The sequence below is a fragment of the Myotis daubentonii genome, chromosome 8 (assembly GCF_963259705.1).
Source record: "Myotis daubentonii chromosome 8, mMyoDau2.1, whole genome shotgun sequence".
Lineage (NCBI taxonomy): Eukaryota > Metazoa > Chordata > Mammalia > Chiroptera > Vespertilionidae > Myotis > Myotis daubentonii.
Genome location: NC_081847.1, coordinates 50321241 through 50335771, shown reverse-complemented (window position 1 = coordinate 50335771; position 14531 = coordinate 50321241). Strand labels below are relative to the sequence as shown.

The 14531-nt window shown below is 45.7% G+C and overlaps 1 protein-coding gene across 6 annotated transcripts in view; it reads right to left on the bottom strand.

The window, feature by feature from the left end:
• Nucleotides 1-9339, bottom strand: part of SOCS6 (suppressor of cytokine signaling 6) — a 31523-nt gene extending 22184 nt beyond the window's left edge. Inside the window, exons 1-3 of one of the 6 annotated variants that reach the window (XM_059706361.1) lie at nt 8746-8885; nt 3647-3840; nt 2848-2957 (exon numbers count right to left, since the gene is read on the bottom strand). The gene's annotated coding sequence lies outside the window, so the exon portion shown is untranslated. Of the gene's footprint in view, nt 1-2847; nt 2958-3646; nt 3841-3952; nt 5076-7632; nt 7826-8745; nt 8886-9224 lie in introns of those variants that run through there. The other 5 variants (XM_059706358.1, XM_059706359.1, XM_059706357.1 and 2 more) reach the window with 5 other exon arrangements.
• Between the last annotated feature and the right edge of the window lie 5192 nt (nt 9340-14531).

Here is a 14531-nt window from a genome sequence, read left to right as displayed (position 1 = left end):
TGGTTGAGCATCATCCCATGCACCCAAAGGTTGCTGGTTCAATTCCCGGTCAGGTGACATGCCTAGGTCTTGGGCTTGATTCCCAATAGAGGGCATGCAGGAGGCAGTTTATCAGTGTTTAGATCTCACATCGATGTTTCTCTCTCTCTCCCTCCCTCGCTAAAAAAAAAAAAAAAAAAAAAAAATCAATTAAAAATAATTTTTAAAGTATTTAAAAATATAAGTAACTGAAAAGTGACACAACTGTTTCGAATGCTCTCAGCCTTTAGATCTCAACACAAAGTCTCCAATTTAAAAAACAATTTATCAACTACTCAAATGCTTCTGCATAGAATATATGAGTTTTTCATTCAGCGTGCTTTTAGAGAATATGAACTTTCAGTTAATATCATCTTTCCTCATTTTTTTTTAATATATTTTTTATTGATTTTTTACAGAGAGGAAGGGAGAGAGATAGAGAGTTAGAAACATCGATGAGAGAGAAACATCAATCAGCTGCCTCCTGCACATCTCCTACTGGGGATGTGCCCGCAACCCAGGCACATGCCACTGACCGGAATCGAACCTGGGACCCTTCAATACGCAGGCCGACGCTCTATCCACTGAGCCAAACCGGTTTCGGCATCTTTCCTCATTTTCTATAAGTACAATGAAATTGAGAATAGAAGATTTGGGATACAAAAAGTAATCCACATAAGATTTAAGATTTACTAAATATATATATTAAGAGCATACATAAACCTCACTTCTGATTTTTAGAGATAAAGGGGATCCTGGGGAGCAATAATTATTCAAATTAATAACATAGCCCTATTAAGCAAATAATCTTACAAAATGGAAAACATTATGTGCATTGTAAACTGATAATTATCTAATATAACCATTTATTGTAGGATGCCACACATGTGATCTTTTGATATTAAAATGATCCAACTTAAGCCTAGCCGGTGTGGTTCAATGGTTGAGTGTCAACCCATAAACCAGGAGTTCATGGTTCGATTCCCTGTCAGGGCACATGGCCAGGGTTGAGAGCTTGATCCCCAGAAGGGAACAGAAGGGAACATGCTGGGGATCAAGCTCTCAACCCTGGCCATGTGCCCTGACAGGGAGGCACCAAATCGGTAATATTTCTCTCTCATTGATGTTTCTATCTCTCCCTCTCCTTTCCTCTCTCTGAAATCAATAAAAACATATTTTAAAAAAAGATTCAACTTAAAATAATTTGCATTGCCCACTGTAGGAGAGCAGGCATTTCGTATTAAGTTACATGGAGCTCAGTGACAGAGATGTGCCTCCATGATGACACTAGCTGAACACACAGTGAAAATCTATTTAAAGAGAAATTAGATGTGAGTTCCGCCCCCCCCCCCGCAAGGTAAAAGGCTTTAATATTCACTGATGCTAGAAAAACAAACACAAACTATTAAAAAGAACAAAAAACTTTGCATGAGCTTATGAAACATAAACTTCTTTATCTTTATTATCCCTCTTCCTCACCCCCCAAAAACACAAGGTCAGTGAGGAATGTAACGCAGACAACAACAGTGTTAACTGGCTTAGAGAAACTGGAGAAAGCTGCAATTGAAGCCTACTGGAAGGGAAGGCAACAAAAAACACATCTAAGAAAAGTTATCGCAAATCTGAAACAAGAAATCATTTACTGTTTATTTTCAAAAGTGAGGAAGAGAACAGTTAAAAAACAAGAATTCCTGAAGCCAAAATTATAATTCAAAAGGAGAAAAATGGAGAATATTCACACCCCAAAAAAGAACCAAAAAAAAGCTGATTCTTAACAATTGAGGGGAAAAAAATTAATACATAAATTCAAGAGGCCCAACATCCAACAAAGAGCTTCAGTCAGGCGGGGGAAAAATTCAAGGGGAAGAAGTTATAAAAGAAATTTTAAACATTTTGCCAGAACCCAAGAACCCAAGTGTAGAGTCTAAGGATCCATGGACTGCTCAGTCTATCCAAAAAGAAAAAATAACAATCAGGCACATTACAGCAACATTTTAGAGTTTAGGAGATAATACAAAGGTACTATAAAGCATCCAGAAAGAGAAAAAAATTACATACAAATGACTGGGGTGTGTAATGCTGCTGACTAAGAGATAGCACTGGAAGCTGGCAGAGCAATGCCTTAAAAATTCCCAGAGAAACTGACTTTCAACATCGCATACAGTCGGTCCATCGCTTCAGTGTGCTTCCACATCTCTCGGCATCCCAGCAGGGACATGGCTGGCTCTGGACAATGGACTGTGGAGCAAATGTGACATGTGTCACTTCTGCACCAAGTATTTCAGTGCCAGCCTGTGGCCTGTCTGCTCTCCCTGTCTCTGCTGTGGTAGCCTGAGCCTTGGGTGATGGGAGGGGAACGCAGGTGACAGTAGGCTGGATCTCAAGGAAGATGCTAGGGGAACCCCAGGCCCACAGCAGATGTGGTGAAAGTGAGAAACACACCTTTATTTGTTGCTGAGATTTCAGAGTTAGGCTGCCACTGACTCAAATAGTAACCTAGAAATCTATACCCAGCTGGACTATACATCAAATATTTAGAACACAGACATTTTCTGACATGCCAGGTGTCAAACACACACACATGACCCCATGCCCCATCACCTGTCTAGGAAGTCACTAGGAGGATGAGCTCCATCAAATCAGGGAAGTAAACATACAGCTCCGGTTTGATTCAGCCTGTTTGAGAGAATGTCCCTGTCGTCTATAGCTCTTCCCAATCAAACGCAGGTCACCCTCCAAGGGCCAGCTCAACTGTGACACATCCTCCATGAAGGGTTTCCTCCACAAACCCAAATTCCCTTGCTCCCCAGAGAAAATAAAACATCTTACATCAATGGCAAGAAGAGGTGTCTATACCAGACTCCACTATGAAATCTGTAATGTGGTATGTGACTTTGGGAAGACTATGTAATCACTTTTAGTCTCAATTTCCTCATTATCTAGGTAAGAAAGAAGCTGGTTAATGATCAGGAGGTTCATTCTATTTCTACAATGAAATAATTTTGCAAATGTGCCAAACCACTAAAATCCTAATGCAATTCTATTTTGATACATGCTTACATAATCTGAGTCTGTTATAACTGGTAGTACTGTTGTTATTCAGTGTGTGTGTGTGTCGTGTATGTGTTCACTTTAAAAGCAATGTCAAAAGACAAAAATAGCTATTGCCAAAAAATATTTACTTTAAAGCTGAAATTAAGCTTGAATAGCAAACACCTTCATTATTATAAACAGCAAACCAAAATTCATAAAAGGAAAATCATACAAAGTAACAAGCCTACCAGTAAGACTTCCTGCTTTAAAAGTGTGTTACTGTACTGCTGCTTCAACCACCCAGCATGTTTCTGGTGTGGCCAGAACAACAGCTACCACTATAAGTTCAACCATAAGCAGCAACCTAAGAGGCTATCTAGAGCACTTGGTGAACACACCTTGTCTACACAGTTCTAAAGAATAACATTAAACTCTTACTATCATTTTTGATGAAAGTTTTATCCAATATGAACCACATATTCCTCTGCCTTCAGAATAAAAGCTTTAAACACAAATGTATACATTGAATACACAGTAATCTCAGACTGCCATCAAACTGCTGTAGATGGGTGCCTCTTTAGATAACCAAATTTACCTGCTGGCAAATTTCAGGATGGCACGGTGACACCTTCAGGGTTCAGTGATGTTCAGATAACTGCTTGTCATCTAGGTCTTCAGAGACCAGATCTTGTCTTCTTTCTTCTCCTCTTTCTTTCTTTATTCAATGGTCTGCTCCCAGGGACAAGGGGATAGCCACTGCTCCCCAAACATAGTCTCCGAGTGGATGCCCTTTTAATAATTTCAAGAAACAAGTTTAGTATGATAGCTGCTAAGAGTGATAAAGCAATATTAAAACAGCATGAATCGAGCACGGGGCCTTGCAGAGGGCCATGTATTGTACCTTTTTTGTTCTCGATCCTCCACTACTGACCGCCATGACCCAGGGCCAAGGAACCCAATGGTGGCTGACACTGTAAGCATTTGCCACCCTCGCTCTTCTAGTAGCTGGCACCATTAGTACTTATGTGGACTCCCACTCTCTCCTCTCTTATTGACATTTTTCTTGTCCCTTTGGACCTTCACCCTTTCCCACACAGGGCTTCCTTAACAAGAAAAACCAAGTCTTACATAGACATTGCTGATAAACCAGAATACTCCTTTTAACCGATCACAGTGTAATCTAATTATTACTATTAGTACTTGTTATAGGCCAGGCACTGAACTCACACATCTACATGCATTGTCTCTTCAATGTTCACACAATGCTGAGAAAGGCAGTTGTACAGATAAAGCAAATAAGATTTCCTGTTTATTTTTAAAAACCTCTGCTTATAAAGAACTTATAAAACACCAAAAAAAACAAACAATCCAATTTAAAAAATGGGCAAAGAACCTCAATAGACACTTCTCCAAAGAGGACATACAGATGACCAATAGACGTATGAAAAGAGGCTCAAAGTCACTAATCATCACAGCAATGCAAATTAAAACTACAATGAGGTATCACCGCACACCTGCCAGAATGTCTACCATCAATAAAGCAACACAAACAGTGTTGGCGAGGATGTGGAGAAAAGGGAACCCTTGTCCTTTGTTGGTAGTAATGCAGATTGGTGCAGCCATTGTGGAAAACAGCATGGAGATACCTCAAAAAAATTAAAAATGGAACTATCTTATGATCCAGTGGTTCTACGTCTGGGAATATAGCCAAAGAAGCCCAAAACACTGATTCAAAAAAATATACACACCCCTATGTCCATTGCAGTATTATTTACTAGTACAATAGCTAAGATCTGGAAACACCCCAGGGTCCACCAGTAGATAAGTGGATAAAAAAGCTGTGGTACATTTACACAATAGAATAGTACCAAGCCATAAAAAAAGAAGAAAATTTTACCCTTTGACAACATGGATGGACCTGGAAAGCATTATGCTAAGTGAAATAACCAGTCAGAGAAAGACAAGTACCATATGATTTCACTTATATGTGGAAACTAATGAACAAACTAAACTAACAAACAAAATAGAAATAGACTTTAGAAAACAGACCTATAGCTGTCAGAGGGGACTGGGGTTGTGGAGCTGAGTGAAAAGGTGAAGGGGTTAAGCAAAAAAAAAAAAAAAAAAAAACCCTCATAGACACAGACAACAGTATGGTGATTATCAGAGGGAAGTGGGGGGAGGGATGTAGGAAAGGATAAAGGAGATAAATGGTGATGGAAGGAGCCTTGATTTGGGTGGTTAACACATAATACAATATACAGATGATTTAGTATAGAATTGTACAGCCAAAACCTATATAATTTTATTAACCAATGTCACCCCAATAAAATCAATTAAAAATAAATACCTACCCTGTGAATTCTACAGAACCAGACAGAAATATTGTAACCCATGACAGCGCTTGGATTTTACTTTAAACAAATAATACTCATAATAACTGTCAAATGGATGACTATCCCCAGGTTAGCCCCATATGAGGAATAGACTGGGAGGGAAACTAAGATGTGTTCAAGGTCACAAAGCTAGTAAGGTATACTCTTTCCTGAAGATCTAACACCTCCAAAATGTCCTTTAGGTGCAATTTGAGAACTGAAATCTTAAATGACTTTACCTAGTATGTCTATTCTTGAAAGCATCAAGAAGACCAACAGCCCCCTAAAAACAACTGTTCCAACTAAGTAAAATTTGATGTTGGTGTGAATCATCAAAGAAGACCCAAGTTTAAAATAAAATGTACACTCAGTCCTAAAGCTTTCACTACTTATAAGCATAACAAAATAACCATAAAATATTAATGCCAATTTCACTATTGGTCCAACATAAGTCATGTCCCACTACTGTTCCCAGTTTACTACCTGGACAACTCTTTTGGTCAATCTTGTCACACACAAAAAGTTTGCTCTTTCTCTGACATACATTAGTATTATGAATTCCTCCCTTGTAAAGGGAATTTTACAAAAGTACACAGGGACCGCAAATGCACCCTTGCCAAAACTGGAGGAGGTGAGGGATGAGGTCAGAGGACTGAAACAGACAACCTTCACTTCCTATAACAGGCGCAACAAACAGAGAACAGCAAAAAGTGATCCTAGTTCTGGGTCATTTACCTGTCTACCCTTCTTAAATATTAAGGATGTATATACACCCACTAGTTATACTGGATTATAAATAAAGATCAAATTCAACATAGTTGTGTACCAACCCATTTCATATGGCTGTGTATTTTTGAGAGAAAACAGTAACTATCACAAACTCAGAAATAGACATAACATTTCCTTTTTTTTTTTCAGAGTATAGTAAGACTTTTCAATAAGATCGCACAATGACTTCCAGGAGCAAAATAAAAGACACATACTATTAGTAACACGAAAGTTTCCTGATAACTGACCACAATGGAGAAAACTACCAGTTATCTGTGAGGAGTGAAGTTACATAACAAGACAGTCTTAAGATACTTGCTTCTGTTCCCTATAAAGAGGGCCACTGAAAGGAATGAGTAGGAATCCAGTCCCTACAGCCAGCTTTTCCTCCCAGGTCATAGCGCAGCCCAGGTCAATGGTGCCCAAACCCCTCTGTCACTCCCTGCAAGGTGCTGCCTTGGGAGTGTGCCAGGTGACACCCAGGGGTGTGTCCCTGGACCCTGTGGCAGTCATGTGTAAGGCCTTCCCAGTAAAAGATGGGGAAAGTTGCCCTGACAGGTTTGGCTCAGTGGACAGAGCGTAGGCCTGTGGACTGAAGAGTCCCAGGTTCGATTCCAGTCAAGGGCATGTACCTTGGTTGCCGGCATATCCCCAGTAGGGGGTGTGCAAGAGGCAGCTGATCGATGTTTCTCTCTCATTGATGTTTCTGACTCTCTATCCCTCTCCCTTCCTCTCTGTAAAAAATCAATGAAATATATTTTTTAAAAAAAGATGGGGAAAGAGCCCAGCCAGTGTGGCTCAGATGGTTGAGCATCAATCAACCCATGCACCAGAAGGTCACTGGTTCGATTCCAGATCAGGACACAAACTTGGCTGCAGCTCCATCCCCGGTGGGGGCTGTTGCAGGAGGCAGCCAATTGATGTTGAAGTTTCTCTCTCATCAATGTTTCTATCTCTCCCCCCCTCTCCCTCCCTCCATCTCTAAAAAAAAAAAAAAAAAAAAAATCAATAAAAATTTTTTTAAAAAAGAAGGGGAAAGGGACAGTATTCTTCCCACCAACTCAGTCGATGTCTAAGGACCATAATAAAGAGGGGAAAATGTTTCAAAGAGATGCTGAAGGGAGTCCTAAAAAGGACAATAACGTTCGGGTGAATAACATGGTGGATCCTCAACCAGACCAAACAGTAGCAAGCACTGACCACACACCAGAGTCACTTCTTCGGAGAATTCTTACCACGCCCCCCATCAGAGAGCAGCTCCCCCAAGGGCAATGAGAGAACACCAGGGACTGTGCTGGAACCCACGTGCTGCGGCCACACATTCCATCAGAGCCGGTGAAATTCTGAACCGCACCACCTGCGCGCCAGGTGAGCCGCACCGAGGAGAAATCAGGAGCCTGGGGAAAGCTGTATCAGGGGCTACGTTTTAGGGTTTTACCTGTGAAACTTGGTCAACCGTGCCATTCATGTTTTCAAATAACGCTTGACTCTCTCTAGCACTAAATAAGCCACTTAACATTCATTCATTCAAGTAAGTGAAGCGCGTTTCATGTGGTGGTATCTGCTGGGTTAAGAAAAAAACGTCGAGAAACGCACGCCTCCTGTGGGTGAGAACACCCCCGTGATTTCATCTAAAAGGAGAAAAGAGTTTACTTTTGATGACAAATACGTCTTTATTCAGGGCACACGGCCCATTAGAAACGTGTTTTGGAGCCCTTCTGTCTCATTCACATGACTGCTGGGATGCGCGCTGCCTGGTCCAGGAACATGGGTGGCACTCAATTCAAAGGTACGGACTTCCTTCCCGGAAGCCCGAGTTCTGCCGCGTGTTCCCACCTGGCCCCAAGTTCCAGAGCGGGACGGAACCCCGAATTCCACAGGCCGACTGCGCGCGACGCTGGCACCCAGGGACCCGCACACATTCCAAGTTCTGTGCCAGGACGCACACTGAGAGATGTCAACAGTCCTGCTCCACACGGAGCCACCAGGGTCCCTGAAGTTGCCAACTCCCGAAGCAAACGAAATCGCGGCCTGCCCCGGGTCCCGGGGAGCTGCTGGAACCCAACCATCCGCACAGTCCGCGGGGTGAATCACCCAGCAGCACCCCCGTCGAGGGGCCCCACCCCCGACGGGGCCCCGCCGCCCCCGGCCCCCGGCCCCGAGCCGAGGGGTCCAGCCGGCCGAGCGGGTGTGGAGCGCGGTAGGGAGCGCGCAGGCCCGCGCCGCCCAGGCCTCGCCGAGCCCGGCCTCCCGGCGGCTGCGAGCCACAAAGGCGGCGGCCGGCCCGGCGCGCGGCGGCCCGGGAGGCCGAGGGTCGGGCGGCGGCGGCGGAAGCAGGCCTCGGCCCTCCCGCCGGCTCCTGGACGCTGCTCCCCGCCCGCCGGCCCGCCGAGGAGGCGCAGGGCCTCGTGCCGCCGGGACCCCGGCACGGCCGCCTCCCCGGCTCCGGCCCCGGCCCCGCCGCCCCAGGAAGCAGCGCCCCGCGGCCGGCGGCCGGGTCGCCCAGGAGGCAGCAGACGCACCGCCGGCCACGACCCCCGCAGACGCTCACCCGGAGGCGGCCGCTCCGCTTCCTCGCCCAGCGCCGGCGCGACTGCCCCGCGGCCCTCCTCCCCGCGGCTCCTCCTCCCGCCGCCTTCCTCCTCCTCTTCCTCCGCCCCCTCCTCCTCCTCCCGGCGGCCGCCCGCGCCCACTACTCGGCCCGGGGCGCTGGCGGGCGTCCGGCGCGGGGGGCGGGGGCGCGCGGGGCGGGGACGCGGGGGCGCGCGGGGCGGGGCGAGCCAGGGCTGGGGAGCGCGGGGCGGGGACGCGTGGGGACCGGGACCCGGGGACGAGGACGCGCGGGGGCCGGGGAGGCCGGGGCCGTCCCGCGCTTCAGTGGGGTCCGAGCCGCGGCTGCCCCGCGCCCCCCCTGGAGGCAGCTCCTGCGGTCGCCGTCCTCCCCGTCTGCTCCCCGCCGGGAGGACCGGGCCCAGGCGGGCCGGACAGTCCTCTCCGCCCTCCAGCGCCTGCCCCGCGAGTTTGGCTCACCTGGCGCGGGGACCCCAGCCTGTCCCCGCGGGGAGGGAGAGGCCGGGACTGCAGGGCCGCCGTGGGAGAGCCCTTGCCACACCTCCGCTGCCTTACTCGGGAAATGTGCTTGCTCAGAGAGAACTTAGTCCTGGGTTCCAGCCAGCGACGTTTCCATTTAGTCCTTTTCAGTGGGGTTTTCTACAAGGAAGGGTTGTGCCGCTGAACTCAGAGGTACTGTGGAGCCGGTAACTTGACTCATTTCTTTGGAAATTGGCTGAATGTACTACTAGGTAATGTATATTTTGTGGGCCAGGCTTTGCATTAAGCTCTTTTGTATATATCATCTCCTTTAATTTGGACAATAATCTATAAGGTCAGTCTGATCATCCCTACATGACTGATGAGGAAGCAGGCTCCTTGTATGTAAGTATAAGCAATAAATAACTTCCCCAAAGTCACCACTACCCTGGGGCAGAGCTGGAATTCAGACTTAGGTCTCTCTGACTCCAGAATATGAGCTCTTAACCACTAACTTAAAGTAAGAGTGATAACAGTCTAGTAATACAACGTTAGAGATACTAGTGGCTAAATATACTATTAAAATCTTCATCCTTGGCTGAATTCCAAATACAGTACTGTACTTACTGGCTATAGACATGTTCTCTTGGCTGTCCACCATCCAACCCTTCCTTTTATCAGCAACTCAATCTCCCTTTGGGGAAATCTTATCTGTTCTCTGCCCACACCCAACACAGGGGACACTCTCACTCAGGGAGCGGACCCTTGAGTAAGAAAGAGATCACAAACTTGGAGAGTTCATGGGATATGAGGGGGACCAGGTTCATCCTAGTGGGGTACCTGGACCAGGTTGTTCTTGGTGCCAGCCCCCAATTGCCTTGTGATAAATCCCTGTTGTGTTCAAGATAATCGATTTCTGGCCCAGGAGTGCCATTTCTGTCAACCTATGAGCCAGGAGGTCACGGTTCAATTCCTAATCAGGGCACATGTCTGGGTTGCGGGCTTGATCCCTAGTTGGGGCATGCAGGAGGCAGCTGATCAATGATTCTCTCTCATCATTGATGTTTCTCTCTCTCTCTCTCTCTTCCTCTCTGAAATCAATAAAATTATATTTTAAAAAAGATAATCAATTTCTATTGTTTGCAACCACAAATGTTGTCTGATGGATATATGGGGGTGGGGGGATGGGGATGATGAAGGGTCCTATTGAAAGTATCCTAACAGGGGTATCGGAGCATAGTTCACCTTCTTCCTCCTAAAGTCAGAGCTTCTAGAGCCAGAAGGATCCTTACGGATCACCCTCCGACATCCTCATTTTATAGAGGAGGAAACAGACTCAGAAGTCACAGGACTGACCAAAGTTGAAAGTAGCTGAGTCATCATGACTTGAACTGCTATCACCCAATTTCAAGTATGGTTTGATTTCTAGTATTAATCGTCTCCCCTTCTTCCAGCAGAGGAAAACAGAGAATAGAGAAGCGTAGACTTGAGAAAACTGGTGGACACAGGATGGAATACAGTGGGCAGCCTTCCAACCTCGCCCTGACATTCCAAGTGCACTCTCAGAGCTAAAGCATCTCCTGGGCCCCTGGGGGAAGCTGCCCACGGAAGCACAGTTCCAAGCTCTGGACTTCCCTGTCCCTGTCCCCTTGCCCTCCTGCCTGAGTGTCAGGAGCATCTTCACCCAGTCCAACTTCCCTGTTTGATACTAGTACTGGGTTGAGGAGGGTCCCCCAGAACCTCCGAATGCGACCTTGCTTGGAAATGGGGTCCTTGCCTATGTAGTTCAGTTAATATGAGGGCATACTAGAGTAGGGAGAATCCTTAATCCAATACGATGGGTGTCTCAGACAAGAGACACAGAGACAGCATGTAGCCGAAGACCACACCAGGAAATGCCACGAAGGCAGACACTGGTGATTTGTCCACAAGCCAAGGATTTCTACCCACACCAGATGCTAGGAAGAGGCCAGGAAGGATCCTCCCTGAGAGCCTTGAGAGAAAGCACAGCCCCGCCAACATCTTGACCTTGTACTGCTAGCCTCCAGAACCATGAGAGAATATACAGTATTTCTATTATGTTAAGCACCTGGTTTGTGGTACTTTGTGGCAGCCACGGGGAACTAATATAGTACTCCTAGGCCTGCCCGCCCCTCCCTACCTTTCTCCCCATCCCCACCCCTGTTCTCTGTAATGAAGTCACTGCAGTCTCCTCCCAATCAAAGCTTCTCTTGCAGCCCTGATCAGCATGACTCAGTGGTTAGAGTGTCAGCCTGCGCACTGGAGGGTCACAGGTTAGATTCCTGGTCATGGGCATGTACCTGGGTTGCAGGTTTGATCCCCACCCCAGGCAGGAAGCAACTGATCAATGTGTCTCTCTCACATCAATGTTTCCCTCCTCTCTCTCTCTCTCTCTCTCTCTCTCTCTCTCTCTCTCTCTCTCTCTCTCTTTTCCCCTTACCCCTCCCTTCCACTTCCACTCTCTAAAATCAATGGGAAAAATATCCTCATTCCTTGGGTAAGGATTAAAAAAGAAAAAGCTGCTCTTGTAATTTTGTGATTACTAGTGTCACAATAGGTCCCAGTTTGTCCAGGACAGAACCAGTTTATAATAAATTCTGTCTTCACTCTGCCTTTCACCTGAAGTGTAAAATAGTGACTCAATTACCTGGCATTCCTCCGTTTCCTTAAATGACGTTTTGCCAGGCGGCTGGGGAACTCCGCCTCCAACTCATGCTTTTCTCCCTGCCTAGAACGTTCTTCCATCTCATATTGAAAATCCTGCCCATCATCAGTCAAGGATCAGATCTGCCCTATTAGAAACCCCACCTAGATCAAGCCCTTAGAGCACACTTTATACTCCACCGTGATTACAACAATAATTCTCCTCTCTTCTTCTTTGAATGCAGGTGTTTGGTTCATTCATCTTTGTATTATGCATAGCAGTGCCTTGAAAAAAAGACTTTTCACACAATAGGGACTCAAGAAATGTTTGATGAGTAAAGATGAATATTCCATTCCTCTCTCCATCTATTTGAGACTAGCCTGGAGATAAATGGGCTTTCAAAATGCTTTAAAACATTCATTTTTTAAGATATAGGAGTGGCTGGTTTGTCCTTTAGGAAGTGAAAAATACCTTCTTTCCAGAGTACAATTATTAAGGGGAAATGTCTGTGTTCTTTCCATCAGCAGCTAGGTTCTGCTCGCTGGGAACCTACTGAGGACAAAGGAGTGATGCCTACATCCCAGAACAAGGGGCTCTGAGGATTTTTAAGACCTGGCAGGTGTACCTCTTTATTTCCTCAGAAAGGTATCACTTAGGCAAATATTATTCCTACACAACAAGAGTCTCTGGTACATCGAGCCCAAATCTGTTTCAGATCAAAGATTTTTAATTCGTAGATAATTAAAAGAAATACCTCACTCCTGTCTGCCCTCCCTACTTCCACGATCCAGGCCCCTCTGACTGCTGAGGAGTCTTTCACTTTGTCAGGTAACTGTTGATTTAGTGCAAAGCAATCCAGCAAATACCCATTTTATTATGAGGAGTTAATGGTATGTGTTTGCCTCTTCTGGAAATTTAGGAGGAGGTGTGTCCTACAGCAGAGAATAACATCACATAACATTCCCCCTATTCGTCCAACAATAGAAGAAAGTACTGGAAATCTTCCCTCCAATAGGCAGAGAGCCAGAGCTCCTCTGGCCGGCTCAGGGTGGCCTCAAGCTGCTATCTCTTGCCAGCGAAATTGCTACCTGGATAGAATCCCATTTCTTCAAGTCCCCTCCTTTATGGCAAGGTGGAGTGAGTTGTTAGTATACTGAATTCAAAAGCTGGAACTCCATAGCAGGGTCAGCATTTACAGATAAAACAAATTTCCACCCATGTTTGGGATTCTAAAGCAGCAGGAAGGCCTGGCAATCAGAAAAAAAAAAAGAAAGACTGTATCTCCTATGGCAGTGGTCGGCAAACTGCGGCTCACGAGCCACATGCGGCTCTTTGGCCCCTTGAGTGTGGCTCTTCCACAAAATACCATGTGTGGTGTGCAGGTACAGTGCGATTGAAACTCCGTGGCCCATGCGCAGAAGTCGGTATTTTGTGGAGGAGCCACACTCAAGGGGCCAAAGAGCCGCATGTGGCTCGCGAGCCGCAGTTTGCCGACCACTATTATGGCATTGAGTAAAACTGATTGGAGCTGTGTTCCCTGAGATTTGGAGTTACTGAAGTACAAATACCTCCCTCGAAGCAATAGCACTTGTAAATGTCATCAGTTGTTTATTACTCTGTCATCCTATGTTACGATCATATTTGTTATTTGATTCTTATTTGTTATTTGATTCTCGCATCATCTTTAACTTTCTTATATCTAAGTGTTCCCCAATTTACTTATGCAATTCCATTCCAACAGTTTATTTGTAATTTAGGTTATCAATTCAATCTACAATGTTTCTAAGGACAAGTGCAGTATTAAAAATAGTCATTAGATTCCCAGATTAGTTCCTCTACCCCATAAAAAAAGCCTATGATACAATTAAATTATACAATTACAATGGATATTAGGTCTTCCTAGTGATCCAATGCAGTACATGTCATGTGAAAGCTATTCTGGTGCATTAGTGGTCGGCTCCTGAGGAATGAGTAGCAATTGGCAAGCAGGGAGCTCAAACAGAGCTATTAACATACCAGGTTTTCACTCCCAAGAGGAAGAGCTTGGAGGATTAGAGGGTATCAGAGCTTCAGGTAAGCGAACAGCTTAGGGCTGGCATCCAATCTAAGCAGAGAATTTCAGGTAGGGCTCATGGAAAAGTCAGTTGAAAGGAATTTATTTTTTGGAGCCTCTAGTCTCGATACTGCATTAGGTATTGTTGTGGGTTGAATATATCACCCAAAAGATAAGTTGAAGCCCTAACCCCTCATGCTGTGAATGAATTTATTTGGAAATAGGCTCTTTGCAGATGTAAACTATATAATATGATGTCATACTGGATTGGATTGGGCCACATTCACTGACTGGTTCCTTATGAGAGGAGCATTTACCAAAGACCCACAGGAAGAATGCCCTGCGAGGGTGCAGGCAGAGATGGGAGTGCTGCCGCTACAAGCAAAGGCATGCCAAGGTCGCTGGCCACCACCGGAAGCTGGAAGAGGCAGGAAGGATTCTCCCCTGGAGCTTTAGGAGGGAGCATGGCCCTGCCAACACCTTGGTTTCAGGCTTCTCGCCTCCAGAACTCTGTCTGTTGTTTTAAGCCTTTCGGCTAGTAGTACCTTGTTAAGGCAACTCTAGGAAACAAACACAGGTAACTTACAAG